At 41.1% G+C, this 15,678-nt stretch overlaps 1 long non-coding RNA gene across 2 annotated transcripts in view; it reads left to right on the top strand.

Moving 5' to 3' along the window:
* The window catches only part of LOC135176346 (uncharacterized), a 236,557-nt gene extending 229,236 nt beyond the window's left edge, over positions 1-7,321 (top strand). The window contains exons 3-6 of one of the 2 annotated variants that reach the window (XR_010302612.1): positions 77-176; positions 5,255-5,440; positions 5,922-6,037; positions 7,229-7,321. This is a non-coding gene — a long non-coding RNA (uncharacterized LOC135176346). Of the gene's footprint in view, positions 1-76; positions 177-5,254; positions 6,038-7,228 lie in introns of both variants that reach the window. The other variant, XR_010302611.1, reaches the window with a different exon arrangement.
* The last annotated feature ends 8,357 nt before the right edge of the window (positions 7,322-15,678 follow it).

Genomic DNA, 15,678 nt, shown 5'->3' with positions numbered 1-15,678 from the left:
ATGAAGGCAGAAGGATCTCTATGTCATTGGTAAGCATAATTACATTTCTCCCCTCCCTTTTCTTCCTCTTTTGCAGCCTGGAAATGCTGCACAGAGCCTCCTGAAATACCAGCTGTCTGTCAATGTCATCCGTCAGGGGTCAGCCAAGGATTCACTATGACAGACATCTGTGACTTGTAAGTAATATATCTTAGATTTTGTAACACTGAATTTAAACATTGGCTGTAAGGCAAGACAGTTAAGACCAATGTGAACACAAGGTGCTGCTTCCTATTTAAATTACAGCTACTCTCTCTTTTATATATCCCAATAACATAAATTAGTCTGTTTGCTCTCTCTAGATGACCTAAATTGCCTGTACTGATACTAGATCAGATGTTACCTGGCTGAATAGCAGACTGCATTGATGTAAACATTACTGATATGAGTAGCCAAGGGAACACTGACTTAAAACTCAACCATTATAGCTCTATCCCTGCTTCCAAGTGACCTTAGATAGATTGTTTGTTTGCTCTCTACCTGAGTGTCTTCTCTCCTAGCTGCAGTAGACATCCAGTAGTATTCCCAGATGGAAAGCTGCAGTCAACATCCAGTACATCATTTGGAAACCTGTGGTTTAAAAGCTGGGTTTTCTTATTAGTTTCTAGTTTCACCAACTATAGAATAGAATAGAATAGAATAGAATAGAATAGAATAGAATAGAATAGAATAGAATAGAATAGAATAGAATAGAATCAACCAACCAGGTTGGAAGAGACCTCCAAGATCATCCAGTCCAACCTATCACCCAGCCCTAGCCAGTCAACTAGACCATGGCACTAAGTGCCTCATCCAGGCTTTTCTTGAAGACCCCCAGGAACGGTGCCTCCACCACCTCCCTGGGCAGCCCATTCCAATGGGAAATCACTCTCTCTGTGAAGAACTTCTTCCTAACATCCAGCCTATACCTACCCTGGCACAACTTGAGACTGTGTCCCCTTGTTCTATTGCTGGTTGCCTGGGAGAAGAGGCCACCCCCCACCTGGCTACAACCTCCCTTCAGGTAGTTGTAGACAGCAATAAGATCCCCCCTGAGCCTCCTCTTCTCCAGGCTAAACAGGCCCAGCTCCCTCAACCTCTCCTCATAGGATTTGTGCTCCAGGCCCCTCACCAGCTTTGTTGCCCTTCTCTGGACATGTTCCAGCACCTCAACATCTTTCTTGAATTGAGGAGCCCAGAACTGGACACAGCACTCAAGGTGTGGCCTGACCAGTGCTGAGTACAAGGGCAGAATAACCTCCCTTGTCCTGCTGGCCACACTGCTCCTGATGCAGGCCACATCAGTCATTTTCCAGTCGTGTCTTTAAAAATCAGAGCAAGCAGACTTGAACTGTGAAGAGGAATATGCTTCCTTTATCATTCTGGTCCTTATGGCTGTGTGCTGCATTTTTATGGAAAGGCCAGGTATTTGCTGACTTCTCATCTATGTAATTAAAGCAAGCCCAATTATCAGAAAAGTTTTCATGAGGCTTAACTGCTCTCCTACACATCCACTGTTTTACAGCTATTAAAAGTTGTCTTCTGGCTTCACCTTGCAGAGTCAGTTTATTATATGTTAGTACAATTGCCCTATTGTCAATTAATAGAGGAGAAAATAGAGTGCATTTGATTTTACTCTTTAAAAAAGCAGTACTTATCCAAATACCTCTGGATTTTCTGACTTGTTTCATCTGTTAAATACAATCACACGTTTCTAGTCCCTGTCAGATGTTGTGAGACTCTGTGTTTTTCCTCTGGATTATTCCAAACACATTCTGACAGTTGTCTCCTTCCTCAGAACCCTTAGCAAGGAAACATAAGGTGCCAACCCATGTACGTTCAATTGCAGGCTTAAATCTGGGATTGCTTTCTTAACTTATGGAGGAATGGGACTGTCCCTACCTAGTGGCCCTCATGTAGTCTACAGCTCTCAGTGAACAGGAGTGCAGTCCAAATTCATGTTGATGCACCATATTGCTAGACAAACTGGCTCTGAGTAACTTCCATGTCAGAGGTATGGCTTTGAGTTGGTTTGCCCTTTCCTTTCTTAACAGCAGGTACTGCAATACTGTTGATACTGAGCTGCTGGACTGTGTACAGAGAAGGGCCAATAGGTGAGACTCACAAAGGGCCTGGAGTACCCATGAGGATCATCTGAGGGAGCTGGGGTTGTTCAGGCTGGAGAGAAAGAGGCTGAGTTGCTGTCTACAACTACCTGAAGGGAGGCTGGAGCAAGGAGTGAGGGCAGCCTCTTCTCCTTGGTGGCAAGGATTAGAGGAAATGGTTACAAACTGCTTCAGGGGAGATTAAAACTGGATATCAGGAAATACTTCTTCACTGAAAGGGTAATGCAGCATTGGAATGGTCTGCCCAGGGCAGTGGTGGAGTCACCTTCCCTGGAGGTGTTCAAGTGGCCTGTGGACCTGGCGCTTAAGGACGTGGTTTAACACTGACCCTTCAGTGCTGAGCCAAGGATTGGACCGAATGAGCTTTGAGGTCTCTTCCAACCAGGTGTATTCTCTGATGTAGCATTTCTGTGCAAGCAGTACTGAATTTGTCCAGGAAAAGTCTAATATATGCAAAGTACACGAAAAAAAATTGGTAGTGCTTTCACATTGTAATGGGTGAAAGTGATCTCTTCTGACAAACTGATTTTCCATACTCATGTGTTATGCAACTTTCTCAATTAGGAATACCCAGGACTGGTTTTAAAGCAACCAGGAATACCAAGGATGGCTTGAAAAGCACTCGGTGTGCTGGTGCAAGGTTCTTGGAGTGTCTTCTCAGCCAATGCCAGAGAAAGTGTCAACACCCTCCTGTACACTGAGAAAGACCTCAGTTAGGCTGACTGCTGAAGTTGTCAGCCCAGCAACCCTGTTCACTTGGGAAAGACCTTCCATAAGAGGAAACTCCCCAAATAGAAAGGTTGCTACTGTGTGAATGCAAATCATTGGGGTTAGTTAAAAGTGACAAAACACTTCTCCTGACAGTCTCTCAGGGTTTACTTCAGCGGCAGTGTTAGCTGCCTGTAGCCTTTCTGAACTCAGTCTTTGCTGCTTTGCTGAGAGGTGGCTGATTTGTTTATTAAGACCTCTGAAAGTGCCAAAGTAGAAGAAGCTTTCAGCTGTGAGTATAATTGAAATTCCCTATGGAAAATGCCCTGACTCCTTTAACTTTGCTTTAACTTCCACAGACTGCAATTCCAATCAGTAGTAGAGAGTGTGACTTTGTATTCTCTGTCTTATCCTCTTACTTTGTCTGGAAGTCTGCTGGCTTGTAAGGTAAAATGGAATCAACTGGATTTTAGCCCAAAGAACAGGCACATGAGAGATGCAGCAGGTTTCAAAGGCTTTAAAAATGTCTGCAAAGAGGAAGGGAAACAAACTGTTCTGCTGTTCAGGCTGTAAGACAAAAAGCAATACCCTTGACATGGAACAAAAGCAGATTTAGCAGGAACTTTGCAGAAAAAATGCTCCAGTGACAAAGATAATTAAAGACCAGAATAGATGGCATACAGGGGCTAGGGAAACATATTCACTAGAGGTTTTAAAGGTTTTTACAACTGGGATTTTTAAAGAGGGATGGTTCCATCTGTCAGAAATGTTGCCAAGGAATAGATGAAGGGGATATTCAAGTGTTGAAATACAGCTGTAGTCAAAAACCTTCTCACACACTACACAGCTCTAGTCAAGCAGGCCAAGCATTCTCTGCCACCTTCCCTTAGCCTATTTCAGGGGATATATGCTGGTCCCCAGCTCCCTGACTTGAACAAGGTGGGAGTTTAAATCTTTGGAGAGGTGTACATCGTTTTGATCTACAATAAAAAGTTGTCAGTTTAAAAATTATCAGAACTATGCACTCAGTTGAGGAATGGGATATAAATTATCAACTAAAAGTCTCTTTTTTTTTCCTTTATATTTGATGACATTTGAGTAGTAAAGTTCACCTGATGGTGTAGATGGTTAATCTAATTTTTTGTTCTTATGAGTAGCAAATAATTTTCAGGTGAAGGGGTGAGTTAGTCACAGTGTTAATTATATTCTGCTTTCAGGAATTCTCTTTCCTGTGAAAACTGTTCAGCTTGTTTTCCATTATCTATTAACATTATCTTTTAAGGATACTTTCTGTGACAATATTCAGACTGAAAACTGTGCCCACCTGCAATGATCTAACAAAGTAAATTGCATTGTTCTCTCTGTAAACATTTTGGGGTTTTATTGTTTTAACCTGAGTTCCTGTAAATCAGTCAGAACAGTCAGTTTTAATGACTTCTCTAAGAGAAAAACAGTGGAAATCTCTGTTTATTCAGTTTAATCCAGAAGAAAGGAAAACAAACAAAAAACACAGAATCATAGAATCAACCAGGTTGGAAGAGACCTCCAAGATCATCCAGTCCAACTAGACCATGGCACCAAGTGCCTCATCCAGTCCCCACTTGAACACCTCCAGAGATGGTGACTCCACCACCTCCCTGGGCAGCCCATTCCAATGGCAAATTGCTCTCTCTGGCAAGAACAACTTGAGACTGTTGCTGGTTGCCTGGCAGGAGAGACCAACCCCCACCTGGCTACAACCCCCCTTCAGGTAGTTGTAGACAGCAATGAGGTCACCTCTGAGCCTCCTCTTCTGCAGGCTAAACAACCCCAGCTCCCTCAGCCTCTCCTCATAGAGTTTGTGTTCCAGGCCCCTCACCAGCCTTGTTGCCCTTCTCTGGACTCATTCCAGCACCTCAACATCTCTCTTGAATTGAGGAGCTCAGAACTGGACACAGTACTTAAGGTGTGGCACTTCATTTCCACTCATAAAAACACATAAAAAAATGTCATTGCTTGCCCTTTGCTGGAGATTATGAGCTTCCTGAGCACATACCAAATCTGAGAAGTTGGGTTTTTTTTTGGTGATGTGAACAGTAGTCATTCAGCAATCTGCCCAGAGTTTTGAACCAACAGTAGAGGGCAATATGACTGTGTTCCAAAATGCTCTGATCCTGGTCATTGCAGATTTAGTGATCCCCAAGTAAGCTGGTACCAATAAAGGGCTGAGTTTGTTTGCAAGGAAAATCAGTGCATGATTTCTTGGCTTAATTCTACTGAATCCTTTCCTCCAGACACTCCTGAAAAAAAAATCATTTTTCTCTGAGATGCTCTAGTTTTAAAAGGACAGAAAAAATTGGGAAACCCTGGGGACTAAATAAAAAAGCAAGATGATTAACTGACTTCTCCTTTCTGTTTTCCAGGTTTCTGCTTCTTTCAGTTCTGGGGGGTTCCCTCAATAGCAACGTTCACATCCCTAAAAACTAATGGCAAAACCAATGAACTGTTTAGATCTGGCAGCATTCATGCTTTTCTCAACAGAGAGAATGTCTTGACTCTCAGGTTGTTAAGATTATGGTTTACAGCCATGCAGTCACAGAATAGCTGAGGTTGGAAAGACTTCTGGAGATAACCACACAAGTGTTATTTGAAAAAATAATTGATTAAAGTAAATGCATTCAAAACCTGGTAGTTTATTTAATTATCAGATGACTACAAGACAGGAGCCTGGAGCCCTGTTTTTGGGGAGACCAGGGACAAGTACAATACAATAACAGCCTAAAAACTGGAAATAAAAGAACAAGAAAGGAGATAGGAGTTTAAGGGACTTGTTCCACCCATGAAGTAGTAAGGTACTGAGAAAATATAGTTCCAACTATACCACTTGCTCCAATAACATAGTACCTCCTCCCACGAGCAGTAATTTCCCCATGTCCTCAGAACAATTGTGTTATGACACTACTGCCTTAAAGACAGGAGTTTATACAGAAAATGAATTGCTAACAGTTGGAGATTATCAGCTTTATTCTGCAGTATCAGTCAGTGTATAGTGTTGTTACACAGCTGGAACAGGAGCCCACTTCCTTTCAGGTTTCATGCTCCCTGCTTGCTAAGCCTTTCCTCTCACCGTAATACTCCAAATAACTCTCCATCACTACAGAGAGCACATTTCTACAGGTGCTTCTAATGTGTGCACGTGTTAACTGGTAAGCTCTTGTTACCAAACAAAGTCTGAGGACCAAAGTATGTCTACCTTGCATGCAGTCGGGGCACTGATTTGAATCTCTGTCTGTTTATCTTTTCTTACAGTAACTGGAGGAACAGTAGTCCCTGGCCAGACATGATAGACAATAATCTTTATTAGTATAGGACATGTAGCTAAAAAGCTTCTGAGAGAAGTATTTCCTCCTAAACCTTCAGTTTCAACACTCGATGACAGTTGCTGCATGAAATCTGTATTCTCTACTAATACAATGTTTTACATAATTTTGGAACAATTCTGCTGTTGGTGAATCACAACAAATTTCAGTGATGTTAGGATGTTAGGAGGAAGTTGTTGGCAGAGAGAGTGATTTGCCATTGGAATGGGCTGCCCAGGGAGGTGGTGGAGTCACCATCCCTGGAGGTGTTCAAGCAAAGCCTGGCTGAGGCACTTAGTGCCATGGTCTGGTTGACTGGCTAGGGCTGGGTGCTAGGTTGGACTGGATGATCTTGGAGGTCTCTTCCAAGCTGCTTGATTCTATGATTTTATGATATTAAGTGTGATCTGGTTGTGGATAATACTAAATCTTTGGGGGTTTTGCCTGGATGGTTGTTTAATTAAGATATAAATGTACCAGCTCAGGTCTCTGAGGAACCTAAGTGGATATGTAGCTGCTGTAGGATGCTATTGTCTAATAAGCATGGTTTTCCTTTGCAACTTAATCTCTTCAGGAAAGCATGGGATCACAGCACTTAATGTTGAGCAGTGGCAAATATGAGTTTGATTGATAATTAGCTATGTGGTTAAGTTTCACTCCCACAGAATCAACCAGCTTGGGAGAGACCTCCAAGATCATCCAGTTCAACCTATCACCCAGCCCTATCCAGTCATCTAGACCATGGCTGTGTGTCAGTCTGCCATTAGGAAAGAAGAAAGCACAGCAAACTGTAGCCTCTTCAGTATCTGTAGTTTATTTGTATGAAGACTTGATATCCTTTCAATAAGTTTTATTGATTTAATTATTAAAATGGTCATAAATTAATTGAATTATTTATAAATTTAAATGAACCTCAGAGAAAAAAATAAATATGGGAAATCAGAAGGCAAAATATTTTAACATGGAACACTTTATTCTGTATCTTGGTGCTCAATAGGTATTTTTACAATTTATTTGTTTGTATTTTATATTCTTCAGAAAGGAAAAGACAGATTCCTTGGAGAGGGAGAGTCTTTTGCTCTTGGAGTTATAGCACATTATATTGCCATATAGCAGGCTCCAGAGCAGAATGGCAGAGGAGTCCAGCGACTGGAGAGTCTGTGGCACAGTGGAGACTGCTAAGAAGAAGCAAGGACAACTTGCCAGAAGTGCAAGGTGGCAGAGAGGCATTTCCTATGTCATAGAGGAGAATGTACAGTCAGCTAAAACACAGAAAGTGACCCAACTGGATTTAACACCAGACTAAAAGAACTTGTCCACTGCAAATAAGGTAAGATCTTAGTTTATAAGTGCCCTTATGTTTATTGTTTGGTTTTAATTGTAATTTTTTTGTTTCTGTTTGTAGTCAGAAAAGAAATAGCTTTTGCTTGATAGAGCCTTTTGCACATTTCAAGAGTTATCAGGGTGATTTAGTGATGAGGCCACATAAGTATGACTTAAAGGGTCTTGTGCATCTTCTTGAACTATTCTTTGGAACAATTCTTCGAGCTAACTTTTATCTCCATGAAAGCATGGGCTTTCACCTAGTAGAATTGCCATCTGCTCTCTGTGTAAATGCAACTTCTGCTAAAGCAGTTAAGTGCATTTCTAGTGAAATCATGCAAAGCCAAGTGAGTCAAAGAATTAATTTTCTGTTTTCTCTACTCATTTGGAGTCAGACTTTTTTCTCTTTATGTAATTCTTGTAATTACCACCATATTCTATTTGCTTCTTTTTCCTTTTCAACTTTGAAAGTAACTTTAATGATGGAATTGTGGACAAACTTCTTTCCAAAACATTTAGGCTGGAAGTTGGATACTCTTTTATGCTGTGTTAAAACCGTAGATTTCAGATAAACACCTTTTTTTTTGTTTTAATAGGTACCCAGGAAACTGTAATGTTCCATACATGGATGTATTAATTTACTAATGCCTTTGAAAAGGCTGATGCAGCCTCAAAAAGCTCATGTAAAAGTAGTTATCTTAGATGAGCAATAAATTCTAACCTACCTCAATAAGACCTACTGGCCAAATACCATAATTACAGCAAAGATGAATAAATGATGGTTAGTCATCTCCAATTTGCATTCTGTTTCATCTTTAGAAGATTGGAACCTGCTCTGTTCAAGTGGCTTATTTTAAGAGTGCTGGGTCAGCAAAATTACAGAGTAAAATGCAAATGCAAATGGTTGGAGGAGATTGAAATGAAAACTAGTTTTTAAGAAATGCTTTTGGTTTTACTATGATGGAGTCCATTTAGATTTAATTTACACTCTACTTCCTTCAGATTTTGTAGAGCTTTCTCTTTCACAAACGTGAACATCTTCTCTGTCAAAATCCACATCGTAGAGTTAGGTCTCTGTAGGCATCTTACAGTGCCTTGCCTTGGATAGCAGTAAAAAGAGGAGAATCTCCATGGTGTTATTTGAGATAGGCTAGACAGATTCCAATTATTAAACCCATCATGATGCTGTATATAAAGGGAGCCAGTGTTTTCCTCAAAGCTCTGCCTTTCTGAAGTGAAGGCTTTCCTTATTCTTCCATTGGATGTTCCCTATTTAAATGATAAGGACAAAAGAAAATATATTTCCATATGACTCCATGAACTTTTAGTCTGTTATTTGACTTTTGAAGACATGGAAAAGATTCCTAAGCTCTATTCAAATTATATTTTATAAGCAATATACTTATAATAGGTCTCTTTTGAAGTGACAACCAGCAATAAAACAAGGGGACACAGTCTCAAGTTTTGCTGGGGGAGGTCTAGGCTGGATGTTAGGAGGAAGTTGTTGGCAGAGAGAGTGATTGGCATTGGAATGGGCTGCCCAGGGGAGTGGTGGAGTCAGCGTCCCTGGAGGTGTTCAAGCAAAGCCTGGATGAGGCACTTAGTGCCATGGTCTGGTTGACTGGCTAGGGCTGGGTGCTAGGTTGGGCTGGATGATCTTGGAGGTCTCTTCCAACCTGGTTGATTCTGTGATTCTCTGATATAAACTTTACCTAATTCCACTAGAATTCTTCCCTGTAGAATATAATATATAGAAAGAGAATATAATATACATAGAGAGAATATAGTATGTATTAGTGTCTGTATTTATACATATGAGATTTGCATATAATATATAAAATGAAATCTAGGATATAGTAGAATATTTAATATATACCTTAATGGAAACACAGAATTTGTGAGCATAAAGGCTGTCAAACAGAACTGATAATTCAGTGTGCTGTAGCTTGTTTGACCTGAATATTGTTCATGAGCCTGTGATTGGACTGAAAGCTTAAGCTTTGTTGTGCTGCAAATAGATTGCTTCTAACTAGTGGATAAGCAAACACTGAGTTTCTTCAGTAATGTGGATACATCCACAGGACTTGCTTATTGTCTCTATTCTCTCATATAGTAGCTACTACTTAAATTTTGAAGCAAAACTCTTCCTTGTGAGAACTTAGCCCTCAGTAGGACTAGCTAAGACAAGAAGACTACTTAGTGTGAGCTTGAAATTGATTATGACAGATATTGGCATTCTGTCTAAAAACATGTTTGAAGTAAAACATTTTAACTGCAGTAGATTGAAATCCATCATTGTTACCTGAGCTAGTGTGATAGTCTCTAGATGGCCTTTAGAGCAAAATGGTTTAGTTGCAGAAGGCACAATTGCCTGAAAGCCAATTTTTCGTACTGTCAAACACTGGGCAACCCAAGAAGTGGTGGGAAATTCAGCCTAGCCTCTCTTGGGTTACTAAATAGCAGTTTGCAGTTAAGCAACCATTACAAATGGGAAACAGATTTGATTGCCTCGCATGATTTACAGCTCTTTGTTCTCTTCCCTTTCATTCAGTCTGTCTTGACTTAGCTATTTGGTAGTTATAGTTCTTAAGCAGGGATGGGTGGTACACACAAGTAGGGGAAGGAGAAATACTTTCTCCTTTGAAAGGAGAAAGCATGTAGCTATAGGTAAGCTGCTTACAGATCCATACTAGGGATTCAGTGACTTGGAGTTGAGAGATGTGAGAACCATACGATATAGAGTATTGTCCTAGGATATACAGTGATAACATGACTGAGAGGCACGTGTATGTAGAGCTCTTTTAAATGGGCATAACTGAATTTATCATGGTGGCATCTAAAGCACACAATGAATCTTAGCATCACAATACCAGGGAGGCATCACCTTAGACAGCATGCATAGAATCAACCAGGTTGGAAGAGACCTCCAAGAGCATCCAGCCCAACCTAGCACCCAGCCCTAGCCAGTCAACCAGACCATGGCACTAAGCGACTCATCCAGGCTTTGCTTGAACACCTCTAGGGACGCTGACTCCACCACCTCCCTGGGCAGCCCATTCCAATGCCAATCACTCTCTCTGCCAACAACTTCCTCCTAACATCCAGTCTATACTTTCCCCAGCACAACTTGAGACTGTGTCGCCTTGTTCTATTACTGTGGTGTTGCTTTCTGTCTTGAATAGAAGGGAACTTTTTTTTTTGCATGTGATTTTTGGTTTTTTGAAGCTTGCCTGAGACAATATATCATCAGTAACATTTAAAGCAAGATCACTGCTTTGATAGACTGGATCTTTTCCTCCAGAATACAGAATCAGAGAATGATGGTTTCTACTGGCAGACTATCTTTAGGGATAAATGTCAATATTTGCCACATGTGAGAATTTTATTTTTGGGGGAAAAAATGAAATTGGAAAACCTTGAGATAATAATTTTGTCACTTTACATTAATATGACAAATCTAGAATCTATTGCTATTTCTAGTTTATCTTGTTATTTACAAAGCTTCCCAGTAACTCACCTTCATTAGATGTTGATTGTGAAGCAACTCAGAATATTAATGAGCATAGAAAAAAGAGAGAGATATATAAATGATGGAATCCAGTTGCCAGATCAAAACAGTGAGTGCTTTAAATAGATGTTGGGATTAAATTTCTTAGCAAATTATGAACTGTGGGGGAAAGATGAAGCAAAAGACATCATCTTTAAGAGTTTGTTATACTTTGGAGAAGATATGCATACAGTCTCAAGTTGTGCCAGGGGAAGTCTAGGCTGGATGTTAGGGGGAAGTTGTTGGCAGAGAGAGTGATTGGCACTGGAATGGGCTGCCCAGGGAGGTGGTGGAGTCACTGTCCCTGGAGGTGTTCAAGCAAAGCCTGGATGAGGCACTTAGTGCCATGGTCTGGTTGACTGGCTAGGGCTGGGTGCTAGGTTGGCCTGGATGCTCTTGGAGGTCTCTTCCAACCTGGTTGATTCTATGATTTGGTTTATTAGATAACTCCTGTGACTTCAACTCATTTTTGTTTGCATTACTGTTTTTTGTACAATGGGATTTTGCAGCTAATCAAAGATGTTCAAAGGTCTGTTTTACCTCAACAAAGAATAAGCATCTTTGCCTGTACCCTACACTAAAGAAATTGTCTTCCCTTAGCATCTTCTGTTCCACAGCTTACTCTGGTAAGAGAAGTCCTGTACTTCCCTTAGTGGATGATCCTTTTGGTTCAGTGATTAAATTTGCCAGAATGTTTAAGGGCTAATGACTAAGACAGTATCACAGCCTGGAAGTTTACCTTGAAACATAAAAGAACTGAAATGAGTGAGAATTTCCTGATCCAGAAAGTTGGATGTGTTATGTAGCCTCAGAGAAATGCATGGCTCTGGGGCACTGTTATGCTATACATTTTAAAATAATTAATGGTATGATTTTTTTTTCCTTTAGTAAAAGGTGACATTTCCTTCAATTCTGGAAAGCAGAGAGAGGAGTGTGTGGAACATAGTGATCATTCCAGTTACATTATTCATTCTGTCCTGTCTTGCATAGAATAAAACCAGATGCACATCCTGCTGCTCTCTGTTAACTCTGGGGATCCAACCTCGTTCTGGCATTGAGGAAGCTGTGCAGATTTGCTGAAGTTGAAAGTTTTGTCCTGTCTGCATGGAATTTGTACATTGTGACTTAAGCTGTGGATCCTAGAGTGTCCAGCACTGCTCCTGGTAAAAAGTATTTCTTCATAAGATGTACGGTTTCTGTTGTAGTTCCAGATGTTTGCCCATTGGCACCAACCCATTCATTTGGTTAGCATGAATATTATGGGGAAAAAATAATTTGCTGAAACAAAGGACAATCATATTACAATGAAAGCTTAGAAAACAACAGTCCCTAGGAAGGTGTGGTTGAAATTTCTGTCTGCAGCAGAAATAGAATCACAGAATCATAGAATCAACCAGGTTGGAAGAGACCTCCAAGCTCAGCCAGTCCAACCTAGCACCCAGCCCTAGCCAGTCAACCAGACCATGGCACTAAGTGCCTCAGCCAGGCTTTTCTTGAAGACCCCCAGGGACGGTGCCTCCACCACCTCCCTGGGCAGCCCATTCCAAAGGGAAATCACTCTCTCTGTGAAGAACTTCTTCCTAACATCCAGCCTATACCTACCCTGGCACAACTTGAGACTGTGTCCCCTTGTTCTTTTGCTGGTTGCCTGGGAGAAGAGGCCACCCCCCACCTGGCTACAATGCCCCTTCAGGTAGTTGTAGACAGTAATAAGATCACCCCTGAGCCTCCTCTTCTCCAGGCTAAACACCCCCAGCTCCCTCAACCTCTCCTCATAGGATTTGTGCTCCAGGCCCCTCACCAGCTTTGTTGCCCTTCTCTGGACATGTTCCAGCACCACAACATCCTTCTTGAATTGAGGGGCCCAGAACTGGACACAGTACTCAAGGTGTGGTCTGACCAGTGCTGAGTACAGGGGCAGAATAACCTCCCTTGTCCTACTGGCCACACTGTTCCTGATGCAGGCCAGGATGCCATTGGCTCTCTTGGCCACCTGGGCTCACTGCTGGCTCATCTTCAGCTTACTGTCTATCAGTACCCCCAGGTCCCTTTCCTCCTGGCTGCTCTCCAGCCACTCAGTCCCCAGCCTGTAGTGCTGCTTGGGGTTGTTGTGGCCAAAGTGCAGAATCCTGCACTTGACCTTGTTAAATCTCATTCCATTGGCCTCTGCCCACCCATCCAGCCTGTCCAGGTCCCTCTGCAGGGCTCTCCTACCTTCCAACAGATCAACACTTGCTCCCTTTTGCTTATGATTTCAGTTATGTCACTTAGTTTTGTTTACATATCTATAGAATATTGTCTTTCTGTCCTCCATGTGTTGTATTTATTTTGATGAATTGTTTCAACAGAAAGATTCACAGTGGGTGTCATTCAGACAGACTGTATTTATAAGTAGAGGTTTTTTTCTCATTTAAAGAACTAAGGAAAACACCCATTAGTTGTTATTTTCTTGTTGTCCTGATTGGTGCATGAAGACTAGTGGGTTTTTTTTTAGTTGCATGAAAGTTATGCTTTCTTACTTGCTGAAAGTGTTAAAAAGAGACCAACAAGCAAAAAAGTATGATGATGTTCCATGTAGCTATGACTTGTTTGAATGACACTGAATTGACAACTACAGTTAAAGAAGAAATGGAAAAACTAAAAACCGTGGAAGAGGCAGAAAAGGGAAGTCTGTTTGGGTGTGTAGGGGTCTGGGTGTGTATATATCCCTGTGAACAAAGAGTGTACTTAGTAGTGATATCATTGTCTGATGATTTTAATGACCACCAACATTTCTTCCTGAGGCACTTCCAGATCTCTTTGCTACTTGAGATCAACATTCCTATAAATCTATGGTATACTTATATTTTCCAAGATTCCTTTCCCCTTTATTTTTGACTCCTCATCCAGAAATTTAGTATAGCTGTGACTTAGCTTGGCAGTAGTACATTACTATTCTGTACAACTACCACGTGTCAGTCCAGTTCTCTTGACACTTTCAAGAGATCAGCCCTGCCTATATGTGTGAGTATATCCCAAGGCAAAACATAATCTGCTGGTCTCACTGTCCTGCAGTATCTGTTTCACTTTGCTAGAAGACTGAATACATGCAGTTTTACAGTCTGGTGTTATATTTCTTGCCTTCACCATCCCACAGAATTTGACTGTTCACTTCCAGCTCCCTAAAGAGCAGCAAGGAGAAAAGAAGTCTCTATGGTCTGGTCCCAGTGGTTTTCTGCATACTATAGGCAGCAGGGTGTCATCTGGGGCCCTGCCAAGTCTGGAGCTTCTTTGTCAATGGTTCTGCATCTGTCCATCAGACATCTCTCACGCTGCCATCATTCCTATTCCTTTTCTGATGAGACAAGAGAAATGCAGAGAATGAAGGCAAAAAGGCCACAAAGCAGAGAAAACAAATGAGGATGGAATTCATGTAGAGGTTAAAAAATGAAGAAATGAGAGTGATTAATGTTTCATTCATACTATAAGACCAGGCATGGATCGGTACCTCTGTTATCCTAACTAATTTGTCTTCCTTTGAAGTACAACCCTTTTACAGAGAAAAGCTTGCCTAATCAGAATATTCCTTGACGAAAACATCACTAACTGAAGTGCCAGTTCAGTGAGCAGTTTGAGTGCTGTTGTCCTGAAGGAGTCTGTTTTGGTCTGTAGTACAGAAGAGGTACAGCACCCTGTGGAGCTTTGCCTGCTAGTATGCTGGGCAGTTGCTTATTTCTCTACTCCCTAATGTGGGAGCTCAAGATTTATCATAGAGAAGTACTTACAGCTATGAGTTCATTCCTTGTAGAAATATTCAGAATACATGTAAATGAGGTTTTGGCTGTGAATAGAGTTTGTTTGGTAGGTGTTGGTCACTCTTGTCCTTTTCTTTGTTATTATTTTCAAAATCAGTGTCATGTGAAGTTAGAAATGTAAATATTTTGAACGGAGCCTTCACAATATGACACCACTTAAATGCTGGATGTTGTCACAGGCAAACACTTAATCAGAGCTTAATCAACAAACTGGAAGAATCAAAATTAGTTTAAGATCCAAACAAAATAGAAATGTATTCTGTAATTAATTAGAGTGGCTTGGGAGGTTCTGTGAACCAAAGGAAAAAAAAAAGAAATTGAATCATGAGCCTAAATGAAATCAAAATCAACCTTATTTTCCAGCCAGAAATAATACTTAGTAGTGGTTCAACAGTCTCTGCTCCTGAGAAAAAGTTGGAAGGAAATGAAAGGAATAAAAATGACTCTGTAATATGAAGAATTCTACTCTGCAATTGGAATGGGCTGCCCAGGGAGGTGGTGGAGTCACCATCCCTGGAGGTGTTCAAGCAAAGCCTGGATGAGACACTTAGTGCCATGGTCCAGTTGACTGGCTAGGGCTTGGTGCTAGGTTGGACTGGATGATCTTGGAGGTCTCTTCCAAACTGGTTGATTCTATGATTCTATGAATGTCATAATTTAATCAGAACTGGAGGGGAGGCAAGACAATGGGGAAAGCCTTCCAATAAAACATTTTTTTCCACAATGAATTTTCTTGCCTCCCACAGGGAAAAAAAAGATCTGTTAACTTTTCTATATATAGTTGTTTGGGGTTTTTTAAAGGAGAAAGAGTAGCAGGGGAAAAC

This window comes from Pogoniulus pusillus, chromosome 6 (genome assembly GCF_015220805.1).
Source record: "Pogoniulus pusillus isolate bPogPus1 chromosome 6, bPogPus1.pri, whole genome shotgun sequence".
NCBI lineage: Eukaryota > Metazoa > Chordata > Aves > Piciformes > Lybiidae > Pogoniulus > Pogoniulus pusillus.
The sequence above is the reverse complement of the archived record's forward strand: the minus strand, read 5'-3'. Positions and strand labels throughout refer to the sequence as shown.